Raw genomic sequence first — 23,917 nt, 5'->3', positions numbered from 1 at the left:
GGGAAACGTTCCACTTGACTGTTTAAATAAATGTGTTCAATGAGGACATTTGTATATTTCTCTTTTTTCCTTCAGGGTTGGATAAGTGAACAAAAAGGTAAATGATGTTACACGATGATGTACAGAGTGTAGAAACTTATAATGGTCTTTTCTCTATAGTACAACAATCCATTTATCTCTATTTGGATAATGTCGTACCCTATTAATCGTTATTTCTTGTATATAAAGCACCTCATCTACTCTTTGAAATCTACATGTACCACCAGATTAGTCTCTATATTCAATTGTTTACCACCCTTTTATACTCTGTTGTTCATAGTTTAGCACCTTATAGTTCTACATTGTACATTCTTTATATGAAGCACTTCATTTTTCCCTATTTCTTATTGCAGTATCTCAATAATTTGTAATCTCCATGTTGTAGCACATGGGTATTTTCTATTGCTGATATAGTTTCATACTATTATTTTCATACTTTGTATTATAAATGTAGCATCACATCATTCTTTATTTGGTATTTAGTCGCACCCCATTACTCTCTTTTCATTGTATTGTCACACCCCATTATTCTCTATCTTTTGCAATGTCGCACCCCATTATTCCATATTCTTCGTATTGTCGCTCCCCATTATTTTCTCTTTGTTGTTCAATAGAATTCTAACATTTTCTATTCTTTATTTAGTGTAGCACCCAATCATTCTATATTCATTATATTGTCACGACCCATTATTCTCTTTTTCTTTGTTTTGCCGCACCCCATTATTTTCTATTTGTTGTTTTATAGATTTCGAATATTCATTATTCTTTCCAAATGTAGCGCGTGAAGTGTAGCACTCAATATTTCTATATTTTTATAGTGTAGCACCTCAGTAGTGTCTATTTTTTATAGTAAATCACCCCTGTATGTTCATGTTATTGTCTTTTCTTTGTATTATATGATCACAGTATTCTCTATTATTTGTACTGTAGCACCTCTTCAATATATATTCTTTGTATTGTGGCATCCTATTATTTTATTTGTATATCATAATACCCCAATATTATCTAATCTTACTATTTAAGAGCCCTGTTATATCTATTCTTTATACTGTACCATCACAATATACTATGTTCTTATGATTCAGTGTTTATCCATTCATTTGATGTGTTTGAGCCTTTGATTTTGCCATTTGATTAGGCACTTTCTGTTTTGAATTTTCCTCGGAGTTCAGTCTTTTTTTTATTTTACTTTTGATCACCTCACTGTACTCTACTCTTTATAGTGTTCATCTCATAATGCTATTCTTTATATTGTAGCATCCAATTATTTTGTTTCTTCCGATACTTATTTCAACAATAATGTCAACATATTTAAACACTTAGGCTATCCTTTTAAACATGACTTTATACTATATTTGTATGTATCTGTATTATCTTGCTCCAACAATAGAAATGTATAATAGGTTGTAGTTAGTTTGATACAGTCCTTTGATGGTGTAAACTGCCAACTAGCATCATACACTATTACACCATTCACCATTCACTATAACACCATACACCATGTGCCATTACACCATACACGTTACACCTTTGCACCATACTCCTTACACATTACACCATAATGTAATTTATTTCAAAGAATTTTAAGAAACCGTGAGACTACAAAATTATTCATTTATTTAAAAAAACGAATGTTGATCACAATATTGTAAATTAATGTATTAAATAAAAAATCAGTTCTTATCAATATTTTGCATAGTTTTAAATGTCGTACACCTTTCAATCTCACCATTCCTGATCGCACGTTACACCATTACACCATTCAATTTACACCATACACCATAGCCCCATACACCTCTTATCATTGTACCATATGCCATACACCATTACACCATACACGTTTTTTGGGGAAAGTTTACACCATCCAAGGGTTGTAACTTCTCCATCAGAATTTAAAGAGAGTTCCCTTATTTGCAATGAATGATGATGTCAGTCAGGGTACATTGTATCAACAATAAATTCATGATTGGTATTTGTTAATTTAGTATGCCTTAAATATAATCAATGTATAATGCAGTTAATGCTTATATGTTTACTAAATGGCTTTCAATGTAATGTAATTGTTTTAAAAAAAATTGCTGTTTGTGAACTTTAATAACGTATTAAAAATCAAACATGTAAGCCTAATTTTGATAGGACTTGAAGAAGAAAACAAAAGTATGAATTGCCTGTTTTCGAACTTCAGCACCAAATTAAATAGCATTGCGTTTATAAATCCTCGGTCAAGAAATTATTCAACAAAATATAGTTTATCAACTGCAATATATTGATGATAGTACAATTAAATTGCATCACGGCATAACACACATTGGTTTAATGCATGCACATTCTGTCGTATTGTCCACTGTAAGAAGCATGGGCATTACAAAATGTCGTGCCAGTTATCTTGAAAATACTGCAATGTATATTGTATCTCAGAATACATTCACTCTAAATTTAACTTTTTTTAAATCTTTTAATGAAAGTTCTAACTAAACAACTTATGTATACGCCTGTCATGTATGCATCTCGAGTTTTGCATGCATATGGACTTGAGTTTACATATTTGCTTCTTCTTTCAAAACCGCTTTTTTCATTTGAATACGGTAAATGTTTTTTGCTTTAGACTATCATCCATATTTTCCAGTAAAATCAGTAAGAGTGAGATTAAGAACTATTTTAACACAAATAGGCATATATTCTACTTTGGTCATTAACACCATTGTCCCAAATACTTCAGCAGTATTGATAATGCATTAATATGTAATCATAATTGACATTTCGAATGTCCCCTGTTTTATATACTTATTATTAACATCATAGTCCTTGTTACGTTCACAGACTTGTCCGATTGTGTTCCACTAGTGTTTATTAGGAATGTTCTGTGGTAATCATTCTTGTATGTTCATATACTGTTTTTATTCCTTTAATGTTTCATGAAAATTAATGAAAGACCTCGTAATCATTCTTATGACGAAAGTTAGAAATACGAGATAACGCCAGAATTAGGCTCCGTCGCAGTCTTTCCGACATGTAGTGTGTTCCATTTCAAACCCATGCGTCCTTCTATCGTACCATTCAATTTCAAGTTTAAGAAGGGTTATTGTTATCAATTATTTTCACTGCTGACATATCTGTCAAACAAACATAAACATAAATATAAAAATATGAAGTTTTTGTATGATTTTCAGGGAAACAAATCTCCATTACTGACAAAATTGCATGTAGATTATCAAAATGTCGGTCATCGTGTAGCCTTCTATATAGTTAAACAAGAGTTATAGGTCACTAGAAAAAAATATATAAGTTCATGTTTTTCATTTACCTTAACTATACAACTGTCTATAGCATCAACATGCAAGGTAAAAACTCATCAATTATACCTGGCTTCTTATACGCTTAATATTAACGTTATATTTCTTCTGTGTTCGGTTTTAGGTAACGTTATTTGATGTCACGTGTACGTTTGTCTTGCATACAATCGACGCAGTATGTTAAGGAAGAGGGTGTATATTGTAAAGGGGAAACGTTCCACTTGACTGTTTAAATAAATGTGTTCAATGATGAAATTTGTATATTTCTTTTTTTTCCTTCAGGGTTGGATAAGTGAACAAAAAGTTAAAACATGTTACACCATGATGTACACAGGAGAACAAGTGATCAGTATGCTGGAGAATCTTGATGACAACATATTTGCTGAATTGATTGCAGGATTTGTCAACTAATTGCGGCATTCCTATGGGAACGAACTGTGCACCTCTGCTCTTCGATCTCTTCTTATTTTTATATTATTCGGAGTCTTTCAGACACTTGCCAAAAACAAGAAAATCATAGAAGCCAGGTCATTTAAATTCACATTTAGATATGTAAATGATGTCCTGTCCATTTACAATCCAAACAAAAGGCATGGCTTCCTCTGCCTCATTTTAAAAAAAGTATACCTCGAATTTGAAATACACAGTCATTACAGTACCATAAACTATGACAAAGGAGACGATTTTAATTTTAAAATTATCATTTTCCCCGACCTTAGTAGCAATATATCAACTTCACTTGCAAATGGAATATGCATTTCTCAACTTATTCGATATTCATGAGCATGCAGCAACTACTCAGAATCTGTAAAATGTCACCAGTGTCTGACCAGAAAGGGGTATGCCAAAGAACGTCTTGTCCTTTTTCTACAAATCAGAAGGCACCAAGACCTTGTTAATATATGTTCAGTATCAACTTTACAAATAATACACGATGGTCTTGAAGTATAGATTCTAGGTTCTGACGTTGTCTATCATCGTATAATAACGTGTTATAGTATTCTTTTTTTTTTTTTTTTTTATTAATATTACTTTAAGTTTTTAGTCTATTCTTTTGGTGGTATCCATTTGATGAGGCTCTATACTTATACATCCCGTCATTGTGTTATGGTAAATGTTTATTCATATATCTGTGTTATAGTTAATTAAGATAATAACACAACATTGACTTCTGTACCCCTATTTTTGACATTTTCACCTGTTATGTCTGTTTGTTTTGTTCATACATCGTTGTCAATATAATGGAATTGGATACGACTGTCATGCAAGTGAGAGCTGTAGCTAGCTATAAAACCAGGTTTAATCCATCATTTTCTTAAGAAAATACCTGTTCTATGTCTATTCGTTTGCTGTGTTTGAGGTATTGATTTTGCCATTTGGTTAAGGTTCATTATTTTCGTGATTTGTCATTTTGTTTATACAAGAAAAAATGGTGTTTCAAAAATGGCAAGGAGGCCACTTGTCTGTGAGTTTCAAGATGACAGGATTAAGTTATCCTATCAAACATTCAGAAGACCTGATAAATCCTCGTATAGTGACGAAAGATACGACAGGGACATACAAACTCATAGATCAAAAATAAACTAACAACGCGATGGCTAAATAAAGGCAACAGTAGTATACCAATGTTCGAAATTCATAAATCGATTGAGAAAAAAACAAATCCGGGTTACAAACTAAAACTGAGGGAAACACATCAAATATATGAGGAGAACTACGACACAACAGAAACACAACACTAAAATTTAACACACACAGAAACGTACTATAATATAACCATGGCCATTTTTCTGATTTGGTACAGGACATTTTAAGAAAAATATGGTGGGTTGAACCTGGTTTTGTGGCTAGCCAAACCTCCCGCTTTTATGGCAATGTTAAATATAACATTAAAATGACAACATTACATGACAGGACTACAATACAAATAAATGGGAGAACATATAGGACAGAGAAACACACGTTTAATAGCTATCAAAAGGTACCAGGTTTATAATTTAATACGCCAGACGCGCGTTTCGTCCACACAGGACTAACCAGTGACGCTCAGATCAAAAAAGTTCGAAAGTCAAACCAAGTACAAAGTTGAAGAGCATTGACGACCAAAAGTTCCAAAAAGTTGTGCCTAATACGGCAAAGGTTTTCTGCCTTGGGATAAGAACATCCGTATTATTTAGAATAATTCATACTATTGCTAACAGCAAATTTATAAAAATGACTATATAATAGATATACATGATAACACCGAAGTGGTGACTAACTACAGAATAAAATCGAATACATATAACAACCTAAACTAGCACATAAAAAGTCACAGACGAGTTAGCCAAAGAGATCAACGAACAAAGTGACGTCACATTTGAATTTCTAAAAATTTCCCCAAAATAGGATAGCATTAGGATAAAATTCAAGATTAGGTTTGTAATACTGATATAACATTTATTAATAACAATGAAAATCACAATACTAATTAATATAACATTGTGGTAGTAATTAGATAATTAATTGTTTTATCTAGCTATGTCGGTGTTTCTTCTAAATCAAACTGTAAACCAAATATATCGTATAAAATCTAATAAAAGAACTGGGTGATTAATTATCTTAACCATAACACACGAATGCAACAGGAAAAAATAAGATTTACAACTACAAACGATAAGACATTTGACAAAATCCGATGAGAATAACAAATATAACATCAAAACTAAATACATGAATTTTGGATAGAAAAGTACCATGACACGTCTTATAGCAATGCGAATTAATACTCAACAAAACAGTCACAATCGGGAATAAGTCACGTTCGGTAATTAAAAGATCAGACGACGTAACGACACCATAGTTACAAAATCTTTAATTTTCAAAACTGCAAGACCCTATTACCCTACAGCAATATGTACACAAAACAAGTATTTATACAGACACAAGGAATGAACTAAATGTAAACATAACTATAAATTTACAGTTCATTTCAATAATCTTATTTATAAATGATTGCAAACAACAACCTTTCAAATTATTTCACACCACATAAACGGTCTGGCATGTTTATGTTTCCTATATATTTACAAAGTTTTCGCATATATGCAAATTTTCATAATGCCGTTATATTTGGATAGCTTATAAATTATTCACAAATGATAAGGATGCCCATTACTTCATGTTGGTTGGAAATATTTATATACTTTAATATTTGCTTTAGCAGGTCACCAGGTTCAAACTTAAGATGCCTAACCATATTTGCATATGTATGCAAATGAAATACTGCTTATACCTATACACAATTTGAAATTTAACTTTAACACAAAACCTGTAAAATTAAAACAAAATATCAATATTAAAGAAACATTTAGTGCATATAAAAGATAAACGACTTTTAATTGATATATTCTCAACATATAAATCATTTTAAAAAGACATATTTGCATGCACTAAAAAACACTCACCATTGCAAATTTCACTATTTCCATACAATACCACAGCTAGCAAAATTTAGCACATGGTCACGTTTAATAGTGGTGTGATTTTTTTGCATTTGTATTAAATTCAAAACGATTGCTCAGGATAGAGAATCGTACCGAGTTCACACAATTTACCCACGTTTTATATGATATGTAAAAGGCGGCCGCGCCTACCTGCAACACCATGGATGTTTATGGGGAAATATTAAGAATTATTGTCAACAAAGATAGCACAAACATATTTACAGCCTAGTAAAGTTTATCTAATTATGTGACTTTATTTATGTTTATAATATATTTACATATAACGTATGTTTATCGACCTTTTCATGCATTGTAACACGTGGTAAAAATGTCCTTAGTTAGTTTCGACAAAGACACATCGTATGGATCAACCAATTTGTGATGATGTCCGTAAATTTTACGGAGTGTCATTTTTAATCTGTCCTCCTCATAACTTTGATAGAGCAGTTTCTGCGTTAGGAGCACACTCCTGTATATGAAGTCCGTATAGTATGAACATGCACGAGCATAACGTTTCAACTGAGATATGTAAACACCATACGATGGAGCAGAGGAAATGTTACTGCTGAGAAATGGAAAAATGATAGTTGGGAAGTTGAAATCGGCCCGTTTATCATAGATTTTAGTGTGAAGTCGTCCATCTGTGTCAATATTGAGGAAAAGATCAAGGTATGAAGTAATCCTTCTAGTATCAGTAGTATCCTTAATTTCAAGTTCACTGGGATATATGAGATGTAAGTATTGGCTGAAATATGGGTTATTCAATGATAGGACATCATCAATATATCGGAAAGTAAAATTAAAGAATTTCGAAAAAAGAAAAAGACAAACAAAAGTACACAAAAATACACAAAACACAACATAGGAAAATAAAATTAAGAAACACGAATATGAATTATACGCATTGGGTAAGACATCATATGACACTAAAATATTTTTGGAATATCGAAAGTTACTATTTTCACTAATTTGAACATGTACTTTGAATTAGCAATACTTACAGTGTTGGATATATTCAACAGATGGTTAATTTTAAAACTGTAAGATCTGTCATCAACTGTAAGTCGGGTGCGTTAAGCAAAACCTTCGAATGAAAAATAAAATGTCTGTGTTCAAAGTACAGATAAAACAACAGATTCATGTAAATACTTTTTGTATATTCATATAATATTAAAAAAAAATATGTACGGATTTTGTTTCATCGTTGGATACTCTATATTCTTTTTTTTTTATAATATATATTTTTTTTATTTTGTAGGCAAGTGTTTGTGTTATGTGATGTACTTTGTAAAGTGTAGTCTGAGGATAAAAAGCTGTTATGCAGTTGATCCAAACTTGCCAATATCAACGCATCTGCGCGAAAAAAACAATAGGAAAACAACAGGATTTTCAGTTTAACTGTAAATATAAGAAGATATGGTATGAGGGCCAAAAAGACACGTTACAATTTGTAAAACTATGTGTATATTTTTATATTTCAAAATAAAAAGAATATATCTCCTTACTCAACATATATTTGAAATTACAATCATTTGCTTGTGCTGATGTACTTTGAATATAAAAAACATGTGTGTCCTCGTTTCTATAATGTATTTTGAATTACTCACCTGTGAATACAAGTGGAGGTAAATAATGTTATGTTTGTAAATACCTCATACATGTACATTTTAAACATGTCCTTAAAGGAAAAGGGAAAACATGATTATATTAAATATAAAAAAAAAACATATGTATTTTTAAAATCAACATACTAACATGTGCAAATTTAGAAACATGTCTAATCAAATATCAATTAATTCATTAGATAACGTTCATTGATTTAAAAATCAATTGTTCATGGAAGTAATGTCTTGTCTTGTGAATATATGTAGTTCAATGGAGTAAACATGATATTCATATGACCTTCCGAATTAGAATTGTTACAGGTTTGTACCAAAATGAGCAACAAGACGGGTGCCATAAATGGAGCAGAATCTGCTTACTCTTTAGGATCACCTGGATACACCCTAAGTTTTGGTGGGGTTCGTGTTTCTTAGTCTTTAGTGTTCTTTGTTGTGTTCTGTGAACTATTATTTTTGTGTCTGTCTTTTTTTCTCTTCTTTATTGAGCCATAGCGCTGTCAGTCTATTTTCGATTTACGAGATTGAATGTCCATCTGGTATCCTTAGCTCTTCCTTTCTGAATGTATTACAAACGTGCATTTACATAACATTAAAACATGTTTTTGTTTGAAACATTATAAGTAAATAAAATATAAAAAACCCTGGTTATGAGGTATAACGAACTAACTGCATCCATCTGCATTTAAACAGTGTTCATCGTCAAACCGCTCGAAAAAAGAGTTTCGTGCGTATTTTTTAGAATAACAGAAAAGATATCTGCTAAACTAATTTTCTGAATTTTGTGTACCTTTTTTACTGCAACTGGGATCACTTGACTGCGTCAGCGTATAAAGTAGGATAATTTAATTCATGTGTACTAGTTTTGTGTCTAGGTTTCATTTACTATTGATAATAGCTGATGTCCGAGATGGGAAAGTGAATATATGACTGCACTCTCATATGCATAATGTATGCAGACTTACCATTAACAAGGAAATTAGATATCCCCGAAAATGCAAATTTTCCTCAATCCACGGAAATTGGTAACCACGAAAATAAATGAATCAAAAATATTGCATTCATTAAGTTAGATACAAGTGTTAGTTAATTTTACATTCTTTAAATTCTTTGCAAATTAACAGCTATGAGATAATGCTGATCATATAGTTTCATATAGGTACAAGCAGTACATAACTATTACGCAATATTGTGACATAGACACATACAAAAAAGCTAATAGCGTTAGCTAATGACAGATTCAAGTTGCAGACGAAATTATATAGATAGCATAATTATATTATTTGAATTATATATTTAGGTCAATAATTCAAAAATGCATTGCAAACATTTTTTTTCAGACTATGTATACAGTTCATCATTATTGTGCAGTAAACATTGTGGGTATGCATGCAATTGTTTCATTTACAGACTAACATGCATTTGTACATACGTATTCCGCTTTTTTTAACAAGTCAGTATTTACAATATTAAATTTTATATAATCAAATTAAATGACAGTGCCAACCATATCTGAATTGATGCGTTAAGAAATATAGTTTGAACCAATATGGTTTATGGGACTGATAATCATCTCATTCAAAGCTCTGAATAGAAATCGACAAATGCACGTATACATGTACATGTATCATACTTTGAATGACTATGGAATATTCAAATACGAAATAAAATATGATTTGTAGTCTATTTTGTAGGTTTCTTATGTCGACTTAATTGTAAAACAGTATGAGATTTACAACCCGAAGTGTGTTCATAGATGTGTTGATTATCATTTGCAATATGTGGAAATGTGAATTTTGTGCTGAAAAATTGGTACCGTTAATGTGATTTTATCTCGACTGACTGAAAAATTGTACTCAGTATACGAATATGTCAGAATATTTATCTTTAAACTTTTCTTCCAACAAATATATTCTTACCATCATAAAAAAGTACACTATGGATTTCCGCTGTATCTGCCATTTTAACTGGGGATACTGTGACTCTTAATATTTGAATATTATTTAACCAATATATTTTGCTATCATCAGCATATATGCCTATGTTTTTCCTAGTTTTATTCGTGCTGATAACTTTGATAGCATTAGTTCCATTGAGATCAGAAGATTCCAAATCACCTTTTTGATAGTCCATCAATACAGTCGTTTAGTGTTAGCATCTGAAATAGCAATGGTGTTCTTGGATTCACTAACACCAGATTTAGTAGAATTTTCAGCATGTTGTAACTGGGCATTCGCGTCGTCACTGTATTAAATCAAAATAAACAAGACTATCACTTCACATTTGAAACACGATTAAATACAGTGTTCAATGATAATTGATACATAACAAAAAATGAAATAACTGCAAAAATAATACCAGTTTTTGAATTATAATGATAAAGAAATTGTTGATTACCAGCCTAAAGGCCTGTTTCGACAATGATTTTGAATGTAGTTTCGAAGTAATAAACAGTGATCTTTAGTTGCTCAAATTCGAATGTTGCGATAATTGTTGAAATTGACATATTTTATGATTTTCTTGTCAAAAGCGGCCTGTTATTGGAATCAAACACGAGTCTCACATAATTACAAGTAGCGTTTAACATTACAACTCAAACTTGGTTGGTTAGTAAACGGTGATTTTAGTCAAAGAGTGACTCAGTTACTCTTTTCTTTCATTAAATTTCCAGAATACATTGTCGTATGTTCTTTTCATGTTTTTCTTGTATATAAAACATGATTTAAAAAATATGATTCTGATAAGCATTCCACAAAGAAAAGAAACACTATGTCTTTGGCATATTATGAATACTAACTACTTGTTCAAAGCTTCAGATTTATAAATAACACATATTCTTGTCATTATATTTTAGGCAAATAGATTGAAAAAGTCCGGCTGCAACCTCCAACAAAGGATGCCAGAAAATTATTGAAGGCAATCATCTATAATTACACCAAATTCAAAGTCTTCTTTCATCATGGAGGCTATCGGTCATCGGTACCACATATTTTTATATCCATGTGGTCGTTTCGTTTTTAACACAACTATTGAGTATACATACCTATACCCTAACCAGATACATCAATCGACTCTTTCACTGTCTGCTTTTCACCACTAGTTAATCTTGATCTTCTTATTTTGTTTGTCTTTGTACTATAGTAAAACCAGCTGCAATCACATAATAGAATGGAATAAAAAAACGTAGAAGAGTTATGAATAAATGGTGGAAGTCGACTTCAGATTATATTTATACCTGAAAAAAATTAATACGTTTTAATGAATGCGTATTACGTAGTTGTATTTTTCTTTTTATTCGTTATTATTTAGTTTTTATCAGGTGAGTACCCTTCGATGATAATGAACAGCACATCTGTCATGATTATAAGCCGCATAGACATAACAAACTGACAAACATATTTGAACCTAATTGATCATATAAGATGTATATAAAACCCTTTACTATCAGTTGATTTTAACAAACTAATTTCAAACGTTATCACGAGTTGGTTGACTGTTATGGAATATCCGTTTCACAGATGATAGCGGATATGTTCCTAATGCCTTTACTACTATCCCGTTCCATTTTCACAAATGTGACCTACCGAATTAGACGTGTTACCTTGTTTTTACCCAAGAGCACTCCAATTTTTGTTGGCTAAATTATTTCAGTAATACATAGATTACACTCATTCAAATTCAAATCGTTACCTCAGACACGAGTAAAGTGAACGAGTTGTGATGTTTAATTACCGTTTGATGGTGCTAGATGAGCATCACCTGCAAAAAAATAAACAATGGGTTCTTTTGTCGTAATTTTTTGTTTAGACTTCTTGTGTAAAACTGATAAATACCTTAATCTAGAAAAGGACAGTTTTTGCTGTTAATATATACCTGTTTTCATAATCTAATGTTATAACATATAGTTGGTCATTTTGCAGAATGAATATCTTATTTGTCCCATCAAAATTACATCTGTATATCTATTGTTGGTATATTTCTGTCCAATACACATGATTCAAAAACGGGTCATTAACCAGAGCAATTGGTTCTCTTGCAGCTGCTACTAATTCTGTGCTATAAGCTGTATCTGATGGATAACGAAATCTGTGAAGAGTAAATGTAATTGTTTTTGTAATATTTCACACTTCCTTAATTGAAAATATATTCCGTGCGCTTGAAGCGCTTTTCATGATTTTCTTCTTGAAATGCCCAAAATTATTGCAAAAAAAAAAAAAAGTATACCAGAATAAAATAATATATAAAACAAGCGCCTGCATACGGGGTATATCATTGATACGATACTATCGGGCTTGTATTTCCTATAATGATTTCCTTGATAGAGGGTTGCAGCTGACAAGAAAGCTATTGAACCGAGAATTCCAAATGGTGAAGTTGAAATCATCCCTTCGTAAATTTTTCGGACGCCATCACCAGTTGGTTGACCGTTATGGAATATCCGTTTCTCAGATGATATCATATGTATTATTAATATGATCGTAACTACAATCCTGTTCCCTTTTAACGAACGGAACATACCAAATAAGATTATTTTCCCGGTTTTTGTAATACAATGATCAACACGACCGGTGCCACATGTGGAACAGGATCTGCTTTCCTTTCCAAAGCACCTGAGATCACCCCCAATTTTTGATGGGCTTCCTGTTGCTTAGTGTTTTGTTTTGTGTACTATTGTTTGTCTGTTTGTCTTTTTCTTTTATAGCCATGGTTGCATATCTTAAATGCCCATGTACCACCTTCTGTGGATATAAGAAGATGTGGCATGATGCCAATGAGACAACTATTAATCCAAGTCATAATTTTTAAAAGTAAACCATTGTAGATCAAAGTATAGTCATCAACACGGAGCCTTGGTTCACACCGAACAGCAAGCTATAAAGGGCCTCAAAAATGACTTGCGTAAAACTATTCGAACGGGAAAACCAACAGTCTAATCTATATAGAAAACGAAAAACGAAAAACATTTAAGAATTTATCAACAAACGACAGCCACTGAACATCAGTTTCCTGACTTAGGACAGGTGCAAACAAACGCAGCGGGTTTAAACGTTTTAATAGGTACCAACCTTCAACCTTGCCTGAAACAATTATATACTTATATTTAAAAGTTATTGGCGTTCATCCTATATATTTTATTATTTCACCGTTACATTTGTTGTTATTGTAATACCATTGGTTTCATTGATTGACAATCACTAAAAGGTATTGTAATGTATTATAGAAATCAAACTAAGATGGGGTAATGTTATATAGTGTAACGATTGCAAATAGGACAGCTAATAATAACAGACAGAATAACGTGAATATATGTATAAGTATTTAAAGGTTTATTAGGTCTGTGTATGGACTTCAACAATAAGGGAAACCATTACCGTTAAGTAGCTAAAATATATCAATATGGACAAATCGAAATTAATATAAACAAGAAAACATAAGATAAAAAAGACAACTCAGAACTCCATAAAATGCTACCGAATTAAAAAAGGCATTACATGAATGCAAATAGGTTACACAAGATTGTGTCTCTAAGCTGGAGCAATGGTGTGACAGGACAAGTGAAGAACCAATGTTTAAATTCGTTGAAAGTGATTTTACTGATAAAAACGGAGCATATCACAAAACTATCAAGTCACTATCAAGTGTTTGCTAACACGTTTTCCTTGATAGTAAACCAGGAGCTACAAGTTGTGAAGTTGAAATTATCCCTTCGTAAGATTTACAGACGCCATCACGAGTTGGTTTAACGTTATCATGGTCGTAGAATATCCGTTTCACTGATGATAACATATACATGTATTTTAATAATGTCGTATCTACGGTCCCGTCCCCATTTACCGAATTTTACTTATCGAATTCGCCTTATACAACATACACATCCATATATCAATCTCAAGATTATAAGCAAATACTTTTAATTGATTACCTTAAAATGTCGTCTTTATTGTGCCTTGGGAAAACATATATCCAGTTTTATAATCATAGTCTAAGGAATATATATTACTTTGCAGATTGGATAATAAAGTTGATACTACTCTATTGAGCAAGTTTTTTTCTTTGATTCTTGCATCTTTTTTTACTCAGCCTAGCACCAAAAGATGTGACTATGGTTGAGGTATTTTGTATGCGTGTTTTTGCGAAAAATAGGCTAAGCTTAGATATCTACCTAAGTTATATACACCACATTAAATCACTAGAAATTATCGTTCCAGATGCTATATGTGGTGTAATAAGTTTTTTTTTCGGAAATTATGTTCTCTGTTGCAATCTTTATGTTTTTATACCTTATTTTATTTCTTATATTAACTCAAAATAAAAACATCTACAGTGGTAACATAAAGAGTTCAGGTCCTTGTGAGCCTAGCAGATTCATTATACGAGGGCTTCGACATATTAATGATGTTTTTCTTAAAAACAAAGTGTCACTGTTTCTCTGTTAAGTTTTGCTTTTCATAATATTACGTGCACCGGGAATATGCTTGCCTACCAATGCCGCTGGACGTATATTTGATAAGAGCCAAGAAAAAAAAAAAAAAAAAAAACACATCAACTAACCATGCTTACCATGGCACGTTTATTTAAAAAGAAACAAACTAACAACTTATTTTTACTACACTTAAGGTCAAGTTAAAGTAAATGGGCTATGTCACAGATTTTCTTATAATTTTGTATACATCTTTGCCTTGTTGAACTGTATCTGAAAATCGAAAAAAAAATACCTTTATTTGACCATATGTTTATTTTATATCATTAAAACGGGAATTTGTGTATCAATAACATATAGCTTTTTAAGAAAAGTATATGGAGTAAAAATTGTTTTTTTTTTTTTATTTTAAGGTCAATTTATTAAAGTTTTTCGTCGATTTTATGTGCTTCCTATACAAATGTTCACCTATTTTGAATGAAATTCAATCATTAAATTTTCTAAAAATTATTGAGTTAAATGAATAATTTTTTTTCGATTTTCAGATATAATTCAACGAGCCCGAGTTATATGCAACATTTTACCAAAATCTGTGACATAGCCCATTTACTGTTCCTTGACCTTAACTGAAACGTTATAAGTAACATACGATTGTTACCATATAACCTCGTTTTCAATAAATGATCATTCCTTTGTAAGAAAAATATAAATGTATTTAACGTACAAATGATCACCTTTCAACTTAATACCAATTGTATTTATTATTTGTCGTAAAAAGCATTGCGTGATCGTTTTTTCTTCCTTTAATTTAAAACTATTATGTGAATGTCTATTTGAAAACGAGTATGTGCCTTACCTCCACTGATGAAGCAGACAAAAATAAGCAACACAATAAAAATACAAACACTGTATTTCATCACGATGTTATCTGCAAAGCATACAGAATTATTTGTTAATAATTTTAAGTAAAAAACAATCCTTAATGCAAATTGTTATAATATATTAAAAAATCAAATTTTTGAATGGTGAATGAAAATATCTATTATTTCCATCGGGCATTCTATGTCTATATTGTTGGTTTTTTTTTATCCAGGCTGTGTTGAGTTACTTTTCTGTTTGATAAATGTCGTTATATTGTTTGCATTTTCTTTCAAATAAATAAAGGCAACAGTAGTACACCGCTGTTTATAAAATTGATTAAGCGAAAAAAAAATCCGAGTTCAAACTAAAACCGAGCGGAAAACACCAATTGTAAATGGAGAACAACGAAACAACTGAACTGCAAAAAAAACCAAATTCAAACATATATAGAAACGGACTAGTTTGTAGCAATTGCTGACTTGATGCATAGATTTGAGAAGATTTGGTATGAGTGCCAATTAGACTCTCAATCCCAGTCACAATTTTTAAAAGTAAATCATTTTGGTCAAAGTACCGAATTCAACACTGAGCCTTGGACTCACACCGAACAGAAAGCTATAAAGCACCCCAAAATTGACTAATGGAAAACAATTCAGACAGGAAAATCAACGGTATAATCTATATAAAAAAAAAGAGAAACGGGAAAAACTTAAAACCACATCAAGAAACGACAACCGCTGAACATCAGTTTCCTGACTTAGGAAAGGTGCGAAAAAACCTTCACCTTTACCTGAATCAATAGTGTAACAACACAACATAGCAAGGCATACTATAAACATAACAAATATTATGTGTCGGTAGATCATTTCATGCATAAAAATGTCACGAGTTCACTATCACTTACCCTGAGAGGGACTATAAAATAAAATGCAAAAGCATTATATGACCAAACTTAAATCCTATTGACAAGCAAGGTAAATAATGAAATGCAAATATAAAAAGTTGTTACTAAATTCTTCCCTATCAAGTTCCCGTTTGATGAAATAATGACCTTTCAGTTAATCATATGCCTCTTTTGTGTAAAAACTAGGTTTGACGTTCCGCATCCTTTGTAATATTTAAAGTTTTTAAAATATCTCGCTACGAGTGTATTTCGTTAACATTTAACATAATTAATGAATACAAAAAAAGTATTCAACGATAAGGACATGGATACTAAGATTTGTTAAAAATAAACTATTCTAAACTGTGTACCTTTAAAACAGATACTATTCATATTATTGCTCTTAACCATGTCATATGTACTGTTCAACCATTGTATCTAAATTCAAGTAAAAGAATGTGATATGCTTACACTTTCATTTTGTTGAGTTTGTAGTAACGTTAATAAAAAAAAGTTGCTTTCAGCACAAAATGTATAATCAAAAATATTTAGAAATACTTACCAATTATATCAGCTAGTTAGTTAATACATGATGTTCCAGACCGGTACAACTGATGTCACTCTGTACAGTAATCACTATTTTCTCATAAAAACTATATGTGATACGGTCGACGCAATTCAGAAACATGATACAACGAAAATATAAACCATAAGGTATGATGTCTTATATGAAAGGATTAGCCAATTTACGTGTGTTCATTAAATATTTCACGTCCACACAAGTAAACATTTTTGATGATTGATTGCCAATGAGACAATTATCAGTTAGAGATAAAAACAAAACGCAGACGAAAGCAATTGTAGGCTAATGTACGGTCTGCAAAAATGAGAAACACATATGTGTACAGTCAGCTATAAAAAAAACCGAAATAAAACTAAGAGTACAAACAGTGTACTTGCAATTTATACGTTACCTTTTTATAATCATACCTTGTTACAATGTAGATATTACCAAAAACGTACAGATAGTATGTAGTTGACTGGTATTAACCAAAGTTTGTTCTTTTTTCAGTGCTAAGAATTAAACATTTACAACGCTAAAGATGTAATAAACTCTCTGTTTATTGAGAAATAGTTGAACACATTATACGGAAAACCAAAATGTGCAAAACATAGATGGCTTATTCAAACAATTAGGTAATTATCAACTCATACACTAGACTTATAACCAAACTCTGGAGTATGATGGAGTTGTCTATCTTTGTCCTAATCCCAGCATTCAATGCCAAATATCTTCCACCAGTCAATCGAAGAGTTAGTTTATCTCTATGGACTTATTCAATATCAGATAAGGATTGCATAAAAATCTTCCATAATATAACCATTCTGTTTGTGTAATATAATTACTATTTCTCGTAATGTTACAACAACCAATTACACTTAACTGCGGCCAAGCTTAGCGAAAGGCCGTGGGACGTAATCAGTCAAACAAACTGTATTAGATTAACTCGCTAAGGAACGATCGTTGTCATTGGTCAATTCAAACCTTCGACCTCACATAAACTTTCAATCCACGCCGCTTAAGCACACCTGCGAAATTAGAACACGCGTTCTTTTTAACGATCATTGAATCGACTGATCACGTACAGAATTGTGTACTTGATTATCTCATGGCAATGCTAGCTTATATAAAGTGCATCGTCGGATGTACAATTTATTGATACTATGATTTGTGCGATAATTTTAATGAGGTCTTTTGATTTAAATTTTTCAATTTGTTATATACAAAGACTTAACGGTTTTCACGACGAAATATTGAATCCAACTGTCTCATCTCGAATAGTTATGGATATTTATTTAACTATTCATATTCAAAGCCAGTTATCACAGCAACCTCATCGATCCTAAAACTAGGTTCACTTATACATAACTTTTGTGTAGATATCAAACTATATAGAAATAGACAAAAAAGGAATTCCAATGTCTAGTTATGATGACAACTAACATTTACATCATTGCATGGCATAATCTAGTACCTTTTTAAGGCAGGGAGAATTGGGTTTTAGGGATTCAACTTGGGATAGTACTTCCTTTTGAAAATAAATCCCGAAAATCTCAGTAAATTCAGAGCAGGTAAACCATGCTTTATTTAGAGAAAAATGGATAATGCAAAACATTTGCGCAGTGAAAGGAACTGTAACTACGCTGATAAATAATAGTTGATTAATTTATAACTATTTGTGTTGCTGTTCTCAATTGAAAAACTGACACCCATTATATATTGTAAATATTTACATAGAAGAACAAGTATCATGTGCAATGATCTGCAATCATATGTCATCTCCTTATTTTTATATACTACATATGTTTACCTATAATTCTATTGTATTTCTATTAATATTGTATCTTTTGAGAAACCTATACTTTATAGTATTGGAAAACAAAATATTATTTAAATGTACTACCAGTATCTCACATCTGAATCCGCTAATGAAATATGTTTTAAATACATCGTCTTCACTGTGTATCATCGCCACCGGAAATTGGGTACTAACGAAGCGAGGAAAAATGAAGGCCTAATAATTTAAAGAATTATATATCAGAAAATCATTTCTTAAGCGGTACCCTCGTCAAATCAGAAGAAATGCTTAAATTTGAATGAATTCTTACCTTGTTTACTTTTTTTCCCCATTTCTCTTCGCTTCGTTAGTATCCAATTTCCGGTGGCGATGATACACAGTGGTCTTGATAACCTTGTGACTTTTACATTTTATCCTCGGCATATAAAAAATATTTTAATATAGGTTAAAACTATTTAGATACTTTCAAAGAAAATGTGGATGGTTCTTTTAATATTTCAATTATATTCATGATTGATTTTGTATATACTTTGTTTTGTATTTGCACAAAACAACACGGACACAAAAATTGTATGCAAAGATCTATTTTTCGGTAGGTTCATCTTAATATGAAATCAAAATTCATTTGAAATCAAAAAAGTACATTTATATTGTTCCTTATAAACAACGACATTACTCTCGACAGTATAGAAAGTCCCTGTCACGACACAAGTTTTTTTTTAATTTTTAGTTTCACACATCAGGACAAAAGAAAAATCCTCGCCGATGGTACATTTCAATCTTTTGTTTCGATATTAACAATAATTTTTTTGAAAACCAGGCTTGACAAAGTATTACAATGTATTTACAGCGGATGACCGTCTGGGCATTCCGGTGTATTGCTATCGCCTAGATTTCCATTACGTAACATTCGTTTTGGGTTTTTAACCGATCTATAAACATGATGAATACGTAGACATCATCAAGTGCAAACTAGCATTCCTTATCGCTTGTTATATTAAATTCATTTCTTCAATGAGCACTCATCAACTACTTTTTAAAGAAGATAAATAAATGATATTAAAATGTTTTGTTATATGTATATACATATAAGTAAAAAACATTAATATCTATGCACACGCATGCGGAAGAATATCTCAAAAACGTTTGCAATTTCAAGGAACTATAACTCTGCATGGATGATTAAACATTTTTTGCGGGAAAATACGAATGCCTACTCAAATCCATTCTATTAGAAAAATCGAATTATTACAGAAGAGTGTCCACCATGCACTTGCACTGCACTATTATTAATATAGTAGAATATAATGATATATAAATAGATATAGGAAGATGTGGTATGAGTGCCAATGAGACAACTCTCCATCCAAGTAACAATTTATAAAAGTAAAATGCATGAAAATTATACATACATGTAACTGTAATATTCAAGTATTAATTTAATATATAACAATAAACCAGAGTATACTGATTTGTATCACTACAATATAATAGTCATTACTATTGAGGTTGAATTCCCTGTCATTAATTTATCATCCACGCACGAACTTGTCCAAGAAAAAAATGATATCTGTACATTAACTTCACTTTCAGGTATAGAAATGTGATTTTTTTCTGAGACAAGTGCTTGTCGGACCATCCACAACAACTTTTAAAGAATAATTGGCTAATATAAATAAGAAGATGTGGTATGAGTGCCAGTGCAACACTCCATTTAAGTCACAATGTATAAAATGTTAACAATCATAAGCCAAAGTACTATGACACAGGATGACATCGAACAGCAAGTTATAAAGTGCCCGAAAATGACTAGAGTAAACAATTATAACAGACAAACTAACGATCCCATTTATATAAAAAAAGAGAAACAATTAACAATTATGAACCACACCTACAAACGACAACAGTTTAAGAACATGCTCTTGACTTATAACAGGTGAATACAAAGGCAGTAAGTTTAACGTTTAAATAAGCGCAAATCTTCACCCTTACATTAGACAGTATTGTAACATGACAATATAAAAGACACATCATAAAGTTAAATAGGTTTCTATGCAGGAATCGCAAAGCCAAAACAAATTTGAAAATCAGAACATTTTACTTCTGACGAAGAGCTTATTAACCTTAGATAAAACCAAAACCAGATTGACGAAATTGAAAATGCGGTTACGAAAATTATTGGTCTACAAATACAATGTTGATTGTACCATTATAGTGAATTTCAAATTTAGTATGTCAATGTACCAGCAGCAGCCTGCATTTGGTGATTTGTCCTCTAGGTGATACATATCGGCTTGTGTTCTTTATTTTTATTTCTGAAGACTACTGATTAGACTGGAGCTGTGGTCTTTCGTAGGTGTATAGTTGCAATCACAATTCGGTTAACGATTAGGGTATTTCTGAGTGCCAGATAAGTAACAGCTAGAATTAGTATGTATCAGTCGTTGTACAATATCAATGATTGACAAAAACGAACGAACTTTCACAGCGATGTTTGACGATTTTCCTTTCACTTATCTCGCAAACATTTGTGTTCCTTTTGGGATCTTTTGTGTAGTTTTTGTTTCTATGCAATGTTTTCGTTCAAACAGCTGATTTACATTAACAAATCTTTCAAAAATGTTTAACAATAAATAAATTTAAAACATAATTGTTACAAATAGTAATTTTGAATGATTTTATACATATATTAACTTCACTGACTGTTAATTCAGCTATCGTATAGGGATACGGTTGTATTACATTTTCCCACCATTAGGTTGGCCTTTTGTGTACCCAAGACAGGTGAAGGCAGTCAACTTCACGCTCTGATTGGATGTAAGGGTACAATATATTTTTTTTATTTGTCTATTAATAACAGCATCGTGTAAATATACAATATAAATTTTGAAACCTATTGAAATATTTTCCAGAGGATTATTCAAAAATACTTTCAAATTTCACTTTGGTGTAAAATGACGGTGGGAATGTGTGACATAGACAAGCTCCGTTGGAAGTTGGTCATGATACTATGTGGCTTCATTTTTTTTTAAACAGAATAATAAAGTACTAACACCACACATAACTGCAAAAAAAAAGAAATAAGGTGGATCCTTTATAGCTAAAACATATCTACGTATATCGTTATTTGTTATTATAGTATAAAATCATATTTTTGTGACGTCATTAATATGACGTAATACCCGGAATCAAACAGGAACGCTCAAAATGTCCAAATTCTTAAAGAATTTCACACTTCCTGGTTAAACTTCGCATTGGCCACAGGCCTCGACCAAAGAAATTTTACTCTAATTTTGATTGTTTGACACTTTGACTCAGTTTGCAACAATATTAAGCGTGGTCGAGGCATGTGGCCACATCGAAAATTTAACTTTTGCTAAGAAGCAAATCCTGATTCAACGCCGCCATTTCCGATATACGATAGATTCTGTGACGAAGTAACTGTACCAACAACTTGTACAATTGCTATAAATAGAATAAATTCTATGAGTAATTAATTTCTTATTTATAACAAACAAAAAAGAAGAAAATGGAAAAACAAGTCTTTAAATTTGTTTTAGCGAAGCATCGTTAACCGCCGATTCGGCGAGGTTTTTAAACACGGATAGATACGCCATCATAACTGGTTTTTTTTATTAGAAAACAAGACAAATTGGTGGAAATAACAAAATATGAATTTGCACAGTTATTTTAAAATTCATTTTCACGTTATTTTGTCATAATTAGCCCGATCTGTGCTATGCAAACAAAAATATGAAAGTTTCAAATTAAAGCCGTAGTTTTTTTCCGTCAAATTCAGTCTACATCCAGCAGATCGATATGGGTGTCAACATAAAAATTTAATACAAATTTCCTTTTTTTTACACGTATTTTGTTTTTTAAAGACGAAATCGTCGTAAAACCTATACGGATTGTAATCTCATGTTGACGCTTCAAAAAAATGATGAAGTGCTTTCTTTCACGTCCGCATTTTCTATCATGTATATGGCATGCCAAGTTAACATTTTAAATAATTACTACGGATGATGTAAATAGATAACAGAACTATGAACAATAACATACATAGAAAATCGAAGGACATAAGAAGAAACCACGTGAGGATTTTGATATCATATTGCAAAGTGGTTAAATAAGCTTTTCAATTAAAATAAAAATTACGTCGCCATGAGAGGGTATGGTGTATACTGTCCGTGACAATCAACCAGAACAAATATTTGTTTTCAATGAAAACTGAAATAAAGATGAAACAAAAGTATCCGACACAATCATATAGCTTGCGTACATTCAAATAAATATCTGATATTTACGCGGGATAGCGTGCATAATTGGTCAGAACGCATACAAGGAGCAATTGTTTATTTGGTCCTTTTTTTGGTGGTCTCTTTTAAATTTGAGTGAGACTATGTAACAAGCAACCAACACAAATGGCTGCTTACTATGAATAAATTATCTATGAGATATCTTTATATTTCTGATTTTTTCGTTTCTTGTGGTAGCCCGAAGTTCGTGTTCAATCTGTAGTTACCTGTTTTTATATTTTTTTATTGCTGGTTTTTTTTTGTCGCCTCTATATGTTCATGGTGTTGTATGATTGTATTGGTCTTATGATTCTTTATTCTTCTGGTATCTAGGGTATACAAGACATTATCTGGACATCACACATGGAGTCCAGAACTGACGAGCTTCTCTTCAAGATGCAGCATTTATCCCACATGCCATGGACGAAAGTGACAGTGAGCAGAGTGTAGTTGAATTATCATTGTTAGGTAGCTGTCACATTGCAGTATTCCTCTTGCTTATCTTTTTGAAACCTATTTGTTTATATCGTACTTTTTGCAAATAAGCAAACTTTTTGAAAACTCTTAAAACATTTTCACAGGTTAATATAACGTATCCATGAGAAATAGTTCACATTTCATTTCACTTTAAAGAAAACAAACATTGTGGAGAGTTGTC

Source organism: Mytilus californianus, unplaced genomic scaffold, assembly GCF_021869535.1.
Source record: "Mytilus californianus isolate M0D057914Y unplaced genomic scaffold, xbMytCali1.0.p SCAF_10, whole genome shotgun sequence".
NCBI lineage: Eukaryota > Metazoa > Mollusca > Bivalvia > Mytilida > Mytilidae > Mytilus > Mytilus californianus.
This window is presented reverse-complemented; position numbering follows the sequence as displayed.